At 44.9% G+C, this 10,262-nt stretch overlaps 1 non-coding gene across 1 annotated transcript; it reads right to left on the bottom strand.

Moving 5' to 3' along the window:
• Positions 1-4,428: 4,428 nt before the first annotated feature.
• LOC138283095 (U6 spliceosomal RNA) lies at positions 4,429-4,535 on the bottom strand. Its single transcript, XR_011201061.1, has one exon. It is a non-coding gene; the product is annotated as a U6 spliceosomal RNA (small nuclear RNA).
• Between the last annotated feature and the right edge of the window lie 5,727 nt (positions 4,536-10,262).

The following is a 10,262-nucleotide window of genomic DNA, read 5'->3' as shown; positions in this document are numbered from 1 at the left end:
GTTGGTGACAAAGTAATCAAAATTTTAGTAGACTCTGGGGCTCGGATCACAATGATTACTCAAGAACTGTGCAAGGAGGTTTGGGGAGAGAGAACTCTCTGTGCACCTGACAGGGCACCTGTGTCCTTCAGTTTAAGGGAAGGAGAATTTTTGGCAAGATTTATGTGGCGATAAAAGGACTAAACATATTGGGTTGGTTTCATCAGGGTTTGTTTCAAATGGTTTTGAAGCCAGGCACTAAGGAACAGGTATCTGTTTTAGAATCAAGTGATTATGGAGCCAATCTAATAAAGGATTTTCCATCTGTGTTTTCGGAAAAGTAGGGCACCATTGAGGGATTTACTCATGTGATAAAAGTCAAAGAGGGAGCCATTCCAGTGAAACACAAATTTAGGAGTGTACCATTCAGTGTGAGGGACAAACTGGAAAATGAGTTGAAGGATTTGTGTATGAAGGGTATCATTGAACCTATAGATTCCTCTTTATGGTTGTCTCCCTTGGGTATTGCAAGGAAGTAAAATGGTGATTTGAGAGTCTGTGTTGATCTTCGCAGTTTGAATAAACATATTTGAGTAGATTCGCATCCTTTACCTAAAATTACGGAGATGCTGGCCACTATTGGTGAATCAAAATGTTTTTCCAAGTTGGATCTAGCTGCGGTGTACCATCATATTGTTTTAGATCCAGCTTAAAGGCATCTTACTGCCTTTGTTTCACCTTTAGGCACATCTCAGTATTGCAGGATGCCTTTTGGGTTAGCTTGGGCAGCAGCTGTTTTTCAGCGAGTTATGTCTCAGATGTTAAAGGACTTAAAGGGGTAGCTGTATTTCAAGGGCAAGGACATTCCGCCACCTGCCAAGCTAAAAAAGTTGCCCACATCGCAGAGGGAGAAGCAGAAAACACCTGCCACCAAGGGGTCAGGGAAAACGAAAGGGGATATTGACAAGACAGCTGCGCCATCATCAAAGGTGGGGAAGGGCCAGAAACTGAAGGGCAGATCAGGAGAGGGCATGGTGGCACCGACTGAGGGACCAGTGTCACACCTTCTTTCCATGTTGACGCCAACCTGTACGGCGGAGAAGACCGCCATCTGCACCGCCACCAGCACCGCCGCGACTGACACCGCCGCAAGCACCGCCAACGGCCCCGCAACATCCTGAGCCAGTGGCACCACCGCAGACATGGCTGCCATCCCCAGTGGTCAGTCGTCCGACGCTGGTGATGAGCTCCAGGAGCCTGGGCAGCTTCCATGAACCATCACTTTCAGTGGAGAAAGGCATCCACTACCTCAGTCCTTGGCAGGATGAAGCACTCTGGGCACAAAGCCCCCTGCAGAACCAATGGAGTATCACATCCACTACCTCTGTCCTTGGCAGGATGAAGCACTCTGGGCACAAAGCCACCTCCAGAACCAGTGGAGAGATACATCCACCACCTCTGTCCTTGGCAGGATGAAGCACTCTGGGCACAAAGCCCCCTCCAGAACCAGTGGAGACTGTTATCCACTTGAGAGAATGTGGCTTTGCACTCCCCAGGATAAAGCAGTGGGCAAACCATCCACTGAAAAGACTTGAGAGACTGTGGCTTTGCACTTCCCAGGATGAAGCAGTGGGCAACCCACCCACTGAAAAGACTTAAGAGACTGTGGCTTTGCACGCCCCAGGATGAAGCAGTGGGCAGCCCACCCACTGAAAAGACTTGAGAGACTGTGGCTTTGCACTCCCCAGGATAAAGCAGTGGGCAACCCACCCAATGGAAAGACTTGTGAGACCGTGGCTTTGCACTCCCCAGGATGAAGCAGTGGGCAACCCACCCAGTGAAAAGACTTGTGAGACCGTGGCTTTGCACTCCCCAGGATGAAGCAGTGGGCAACCCACCCACTGGAGAGACTTGAGAGACTGTGGCTTTGAACTCCCCAGGAAAAAGCAGTGGGCAACCCACCCACTGGAGAGACTTGAGAGACTGTGGCTTTGCACTCCCCAGGATAAGGCAGTGGGCAACCCACCCACTGAAAAGACTTGAGAGACTGTGGCTTTGCACTCCCCAGAATACATCAATGGGCATGGAGCCCCCTCGTGGAGCAGTGGTGTCGTGCGTTCATCAGGCTGAGGTGCCCCCTCCCCCATGAGGTGCTTGTATATTTTCGGTCTGATGCCCCAGCAGTGTTCTCTCCGTTTGGAGTCAGGTATCTAGTGTGGGCCTCGCCCATGCATTTTGGGCCCAGTGGTCCACGGACAATGATTGGTGCACTATCCGGACTTGTGTAGTTGGTGTACATAATTGTATATCCTGGATTTGGAGTTTTGACTACTTGATTTTTATTGATTACAATCATTCAAATCATTTCTTTTGGTCCTTGCGTTATTCAAGGGGGGTGGAGGAGTGTAAATGTAATGTTGCAGCATGTATTTGTGTGTATGGTGTTGTGGGTGAGGGTGGGGGTGTCGCGTGTTGGGTGTGTGTGTCACTCTCTTTCTCCCCCCCTCCCCTGTGTTGTAGGTGCGGTACTCACCGTGGTTGTCGCCGCCGTCGTTGGAGCTCCTGATAGAGGAGCAGGAAGACCATCGCCGGCAGGATCTGCTGTTCTGGCTCCATGGCGTCCTGGTTCCTCGTGGGGTGTGGAGAGGTGAGAGATTTTCCCTTCTGTGTACTGTTTCCGCTGTGTTTTTATTCGCGTTGGTTCCGCCCCAGAAAAGGTGGTGGATTGCCGGGTTGTGATAGGGTGGGCGGTACATTGTCTTCCGGCTGTCTGTTGGCGGTTACCACCGCGCTGTTTGTTTGTACCGCCATGGCGGTCGGAGTGTTAAAGTGGCTGTCTATGTTGGCGGTTTCCGCCTTGGTCGTTATTCCATTTTTTTTTCCCGCCGGCCTGTTGGCGGTATTACCGCCGCTTTAACACTGACCGCCAGGGTTGTAATGAGGGCCTAAATTGTCTGCAAGCAAAGTTTAGAGAGCGAACTCCTTCCTACAAACATTACAAGCTGTGATTCTTACTGTGCAGCCAGGTGTTTTCAAAGAAAGACTATATCAGCTGTGCCCCCTCCCGCCTATGTGCAGTGATTTGCAGAGCAGTCACCCAAGTATGTGGTAGCAAAGCACAGCGTAGAAATCTGCTGCAGGTATGTGCAGAGAACAGATGCCCCCTAGGTGCCTGCAAAGACTCGTTCTGTCTGTAGAGTATGCCTTCTCCATGAATGCAAGCCACTATCACTAACAACCCCACCATGGTAGAGGCATGTGAGCCAACACATTAACAGAGAGAGGCGAGCTCGAGCTGAGCCAAGGGTCTGGCCTGGCTCTAGGAGCCCATGCATGAGCCAAGCCCTATAAATGTGTTCCATGTAAATCAAACAATAAACACCTTGCAAAGCTATGATAAAGTTTCTTCAATATTAATAAAAAGGTGTATTTTTTTAACATGTGGGACTGTTTCACCTTAGTACAGCAGTTGATATCACACTGTATTGAGGGGTATTTATTAAAAGAGACAGTTTTAACAGGAATCTAGAAACATTCATGCCTGTCCCCGCCATGACGACAATGCCATAAAGTGAGCTAAAATCCAAGAGAAGAAGAACCCCCCCTCCTTTGCTGTCAGTTATAACCAATTTATGTGAAATGCACAAGGATTATAAGTAGTGTGCATGGATATGTTCCTCTGTGTTTCAACATGTGTTAACTCTTAGCACAGATGTGGTAACATTATAGTGAATTAATTCAAATGCAAGACGTTTTTGTTGATCACACATCCTGAATTCACACCACATATTTGAAATTGCTCTCTTAAGTGATTATGAAAAAAGAAGGCTCTGTGTATTAAGATATTTGCCTAGGATCATTCACTTTAGTCAAACAGGGAAGCTGGGACTGGTCACTGGTTTTCTAGTTTCACATTGTGCAATTCAGGCTCTAGATGGCTACTTCATTTTCCTGTTTTAAATCAAAGGTTTGTGCTTTGTCTTTCATTCTTGGCACAGGACGTTCCACCATAGGTGACAGGCAGAAGCCACATGAAGGTTCGGCTCGTTTTGGGCTTGAGGGTCGAAGAGGACCTCGAGCTGAGCCAGAGCCAAGCATCTGGCTCGAGGTGACAGTGGCTCGCCCACCTCTATGCCATAGTTTGTCTATTGTGGTCCATGAACAGCGAGCAATAAGAACATGAACTGTGACTTAAACAAAATCAAATTGTAATGATGTAGCTAGTATAAACTCTGGATTATAAGAACACACACAATACATCAGTTGTGTCCAAATTACTTATTTTAATCATTATGCCAATACAATTGAATACAACAACAGATATATACTAGGCATCCATAGTAGATAAAAAAGCAAAATATCTGCCAATACAGTTGAGTACAACATCCCGGTTTATGTGTAAGTAAATAAACAAACATATATACTGGGCATCCATAGTAGATAAAAATGCAAAATATGGAACGCTTCACGAATTTGCGTGTCATCCTTGCGCAGGGGCCATGCTAATCTTCTCTGTATCGTTCCAATTTTAGTATATGTGCTGCCGAAGCGAGCACGTCTAATATGCCATGCAAGCAGGTATATAAAGGCTGAAAATCAGGTGATTTCACAGATAGGGCGTATTGAGAATATCGAAATTTATATACACTCCTCCTTTGATACTTTTCTATAGTAGTCATTTTATATCAGAAACAAGAAAAAATGCTGCCGAGTTTAATTGCCGTCGCAGTTTACGAGAACCGCAGAGCATCATGGATATGTAAATCAAGTAAGTGACGTCATCATCCGTGCGGGACGTTCTTTGACTTACGCAAAGCACGTACTTTTGATAGACAGAGAGAAAGGACTAGCACTATGCGAGGTGTTGTCTTGGAAATGGACGCGTTCCGGCTGAGCGTAATGACAACAACTAGAACCGTTTTATTAGGTTTTCGTAGCTATTTTTATTTGAAGTGGTAGGTTCGACATTTTTATGTATTGAAAGCATCGGATGGAAACTTAACATTTTCCACATGGGCGGTTACGTTGCCCCTTGGCTGCGAGACGGTCCCCTGACGCCGCCCCGCACGTCTCACCGCTGAACCGGCGCGTGTGTCACGGCCCTGTGAGGCCCTGAGGCTCTTGGTTTATTTCCCCCGATCTCATTAGACTTTGACTAAAAATAGACAGCACACCGCTTTAAGACGGGGCTGAGCTCTCATATTCCCCAGGACTGTGCCCGAGTGAATCTTGTATTCTGTGCTTTTTCTTTGCATTTTGATGCCTGTCGTCCTAAGTGCACAGAGGAAAAACATAATGCAGCCCGGGAATGTACGAGCTACTCGTGTAAATACCTAGGAAAACATATGGCTTTATAAATGTGAGCTAGCATTGATATATCGAGCAACTGCTGCTAGTGCGGCAGCTCAGAGCTCAGAGTTGTAATCACCACGGACACCGTCAAGAAGCTGGAAGACATTTATAAAAGGTTATTTTTGTTTGCCTGTTGATGACCTCGAACAATTTCACAGAAAAGATTCATTCTCAAACGTCAGAGCCCTTTACCTCAGTATAAAACAAACTGGACTAGCATCAGTGGGCAGTCCAACAATACAGACCCCCTGCTTAAAGGAATCAACCGGTGCCAGAAAGCAATATTTACAAGACTCCTATTGCTACCCATGGTGGTATTGCATTCCACATTTATATAGTGCTTACTACCCCTATGTGGAGAATAGAAGCACTTGCCTACAGGTATGCTACTTGACTGCCAGAATAACAGAGTGACTCTTTAATATTCCAACCTTCCCATCACCTCGCCAGAGTTTGGGAAAAACAGGGCAGGAGTACAGAGAGAGAGAGACAGGAGCTTGTCTCAGTAGTCACAGCGATCCGTGTAGGGTTGCCATCTGGCTGTTTTTTTCCGACATGACCTGTATTTGATGTCCTGGACAGTACAAAAATGAAGCCAATCACCTAGAGCCAGAGACTGAGGTGCATAAAAAGAGTATGGGGATTATGATGAGTGCAAAAGGTTTGGGGTCAGCAAATATGTTGGCGAGACAGCAAGAAGTATGGGAACTGTTAGTAGAAAATGAAAAAGAAATTGTGAACGTCGTTCCCAGTAGAGACACCCACTTCAACCACTGCCTAAAGCCAGTACTTTTTTCTCATCATAATTTTACATAACATGCCCAAGCGTCTGCACAATCCGAAAACATGAATACATGGCTGATATTTCCCCCTAAGAAAGGTGTCAAGCTATGTCTCGTCTGGTAAATAGATGGCAGGATACAGGCACCACAGAAATTTTACACAAACAAAACAGTATTTTTAGGTGTTAAGGTGGCAAAGCATTCCACAACGATTTTGAGTGAGTAAGTATGATAGAATGACTCACCAGTTTCCAAGCAATGCAATGCTGTAATGAGCTCCCCAACCCACTAGGTTCCAAACAAGAAAACCAGGAGACCTTGGAGAATGGAGGAACTGGGACTGAAGAGGAAGCTGGGTACAACAGATTAGACACAAGAGGTAAATATGAACCCACAAGCAAGGAAACTAAAGAGAGAAGAAAACAACAACAGCATGGGGACACATACCCATGTGACAAATTAAATGGGAGCGAAATACCACGAGCGAAGAGAAGCTTTCCTAGTCAAAGGTATACTGAGCAAACTTCCTTTATGTGCTGACTCTGACTACTCTGCTCAGGAAGTGAAACAATCTGACCCAGAAGTCACGCCCTAGGGTCCCTGGTAGGCACCTGCCACAGGCCTGTTCTCCACAGTTTCCAAGCTTCTGATCTGTTATTGAGAGGCAATGAGGGTGGCATGTGCTATTAAGTGGATGGCGTATCAATCTTGAAATGTTTTAACAGTGATGGAAATGTACGCAATCCAATGTTCCTTTGCACACCCTGCGCTCGAGACTTGACAGTGGGTTCTCTGCTGTCTTCAAGGTGCCCAGCCCCTTCAATATAGGATGTGTTAGTGCACAGCAGCACACCATGCTGGGGTTCAAACACACGTTAAACAATGTAGCGGGCAGAATAATGAGAAGTCAAAGGAATGAGATGCAACAAGGTGGGAAGAGCAATCAAGTTTTCAAAGAGAGGAAGAGAGGGCTAATTATCTCCTTTCATCAACTTAAGGGGTCTGTAGGTGTTTGCCCACTAAATGAGGACAGTGGGCTTAAGAATCTGAAGCTTTCCACACAACTGGAATCAGAAACGAGTAACATTTAGAGTTCAGTTACTAACCCTTCTGAGTTGGTCTAACAATCAGCAACCTTTTAGTGAGAGCTGAGCATGACCTCCAGTTGCGTGAGGCTCACTTGCAATGAGTAAGCCTTGCAGGGACATAGCTTCGTCAATAACAGTGAGTGTGTGGTGGGGGAGTGTTCTGCTTTCCTGCTCTTACCTCATAACCGAGCTTACAGAACCTCTCTGGAATGCACTTCTGAGTTTAAAGAAGACATTTATTGTTATTATTATTTCACCACGAGGTTCCTGAGAGACGACATTAGTAGATTGGAAGCACACGTTCAAAAGTAGTCGCAGCAATGAAAGCAAAATATATCACAGTACTTCTCAGTTGCAATGTACACAGCAAATACATGTGATTATATTATAGCATAACTTCAAAGCAAAGCATAAAAGTCAAAATTCATCACTTTAGGGCAAGGCTGTAGAGCCTATATCTCAGCTTCATCTTTCTGGGGCTTCAAGTTGATGACTCCATTCAACTGCAAGAAAGAGATTTTCTACCCAAACGGGAGACAGGCAACTGACGTCTAGTCCCTGTCTGAAGTCAAAGCAGATTCAATCTACCTCTGCTGTAGTCCAGAGTCATCCTTAAAAGCAAACTCAGTGTGAGAACCGAAGAAACTTGGAGAGTGGCCAATCCTCCGGCGCCTCACTCGTTCTCAGACTGGATTGAGAGGTAAACACAAAATCTACGTGCTCTTATAAGCTAAGGTCTGGTGTAAAAAACACAGCTTGGTCTACCATGTGGAAAAACACAGCTTGGAAAAACAGCTCATCTGCAATGTCTCAACTGCAATGTCTAACCCCACGTTAAAGCAAATAGGCAGCTAACCTAAATATCAAATGCAATGTCTAATGTCATGTCAAAGCCAATAAGCAGCTAAACTGAATACAGAATGTAATGTCTAATGCCATGTCAAAGCCAATAGGCAACTAAACTAAATACAAAATGTAATGGCTAATGCCATGTTAAAGCCAATAGGCAGCTGACCTGAATACAGAATGTAATGCCTAACTCCATGTTAAAGCCAATAGGCAGCTAAACTGAACAAAACATATAGGGCCTGATTCTAACTTTGGAGGACGGTGTTAAACCGTCCCAAAAGTGGCGGATATACGACCTACCGTATTACGAGTTCCATAGGATATAATGGACTCGTAATACGGTAGGTGGTATATCCGCCACTTTTGGGACGGTTTAACACCGTCCTCCAAAGTTAGAATCAGGCCCATAATGTGCTACTGGTGAACATTGAGCAACTAATATGTGGTGAAACACAAAGTCATTGGTCAAACACAATTAATAGCATCACATTCCACCCTATGACCAATGAATTTTTGTTTACATACCTCTTATTTCAAACAAAAACAAAAAACATCAACAAAAAAACATTATAAGCAAATCAGATTTGAATGATCAAAGCAATCACTGTAAAGCAATGAAAGTGGATTAACATATTGATCTCATAACCTTTCACATCAGATACATCTACACAGAAAAGACTGAAACTTATAGACTCTGATTGAGATAATAGTGTCTCTAAAATAGCAATTTGATGTAGCATGAGTTCTACTCATGTAAAGATACACGGTCCACCTGAAAGGTTTGCTGGAATGTAAGCGAAAGTCGAGTTCCATACGAAAAAACACAGACAGTTAACTGTTAAGGTTGCTTAGTTCCAGTGGAAGAATGTAATCAAACAAGTTGAACTTGAACTGAAGGCGCCATTTGCGCAAAATGAATCCATGGGGTTTGTACTTTACTCAATCAGGTTCAGGTTGGGGGTTCGGTCCCTCCCCCGGCCCCACACGTACACACCAGAAGGGAGACCACACATCACACTTATGGTCAGTGGCGAAACGTGGTAGGATCTGCAAAAGAAAAAAGTATGACTTTTCTTGCAAATAACATTTGTCATCTGAAATGTGCCCTTCCTCTTCCTTTCCCTGTTTTATAATCAGCAGGACGTTTTTGGGCCCTTTGTTATAATTTCTGCAGGTTCTGGAGGGTCATCTGGGGATTCAACCCACACCTTAGCACTGAGGTTTTTATCTGCTGCACCACAGCTTCCCTTTCCTTGCACTGTCAGAAGGGCTGGGGAAGACTCCTTCTTTACCAAACCTCCATTCACTGCATTTTTGACAAGTTGGGCCATTCTGTCTCCAATTTGTATGAATGAATCAGATTATTTTCTAGTTATCAGCATAATTTTGATTTCTCCTTGGTAATCTGCAGCAATCACTCCCCCTAAAACCTGATCAATTTGCCATATCTGTCGTGGTAACTTTCCTCTCCCCAACTGATCTTTGACTGTTTGTGGGACAGATTGCTCTTGTGCGTGTTGACAAATAGGAATCACAGTTTTTTTATCAAATCTAGGGGAATGTGCATCTCTCTAATCTCTGCCCACCTGTAAGTGGCTTTTTCTCCCAGATGTCCACATTTCTGGTGCACCCACTTAGCCATCCCCACTAAGTCAGAATTCTGGGTGGACACTTCAGACTCTGAATTTTTCTCTTTAACATCTGCAAGGGAATTGAACCAGTTATGTACAAGCCATGTGGAAAACCAAACGGCTAAACCATTGGCAGTGAACCAAGAATCAGTGTAAAAATGACACATCTCAAGCAGCTCTTGCTTTAAAGTCTGACACACATTGTACAACACTGTTCCTTCTCCTGTGCTAGAAAACCACTTTTCAGTCAATGAATCATTAATCAAACAAACATGCTTTTTATCCTCAGGAGATACGAATTCAAATGGTGCACTCAATTTCACTGGTGACTCTTTTACCTGTGGTACTCCCTGCACCCTCTCCTCATTCTGAAAAGGGGCTTGTGACACCTGTTCATGAAGGGCTGCAGTGACTCTAGCCCTGTCTTGCATGTACTAGATCCAGTGTATGATACTAGCCTCCTGTGCCTGTCCTAAACTGTGAGATTTAGGTGAACTCTTCACCCACTGATTACAAGTCAAAAGCTTACTCCAAAGTTCCAGGGGCAATCTTGTCCTCCCCTGTTCCTGATTTACATGTAA

This window comes from Pleurodeles waltl, chromosome 2_2 (genome assembly GCF_031143425.1).
Source record: "Pleurodeles waltl isolate 20211129_DDA chromosome 2_2, aPleWal1.hap1.20221129, whole genome shotgun sequence".
NCBI classification, from domain to species: Eukaryota; Metazoa; Chordata; class Amphibia; order Caudata; family Salamandridae; genus Pleurodeles; species Pleurodeles waltl.
This window is presented reverse-complemented; position numbering and strand designations above follow the sequence as displayed.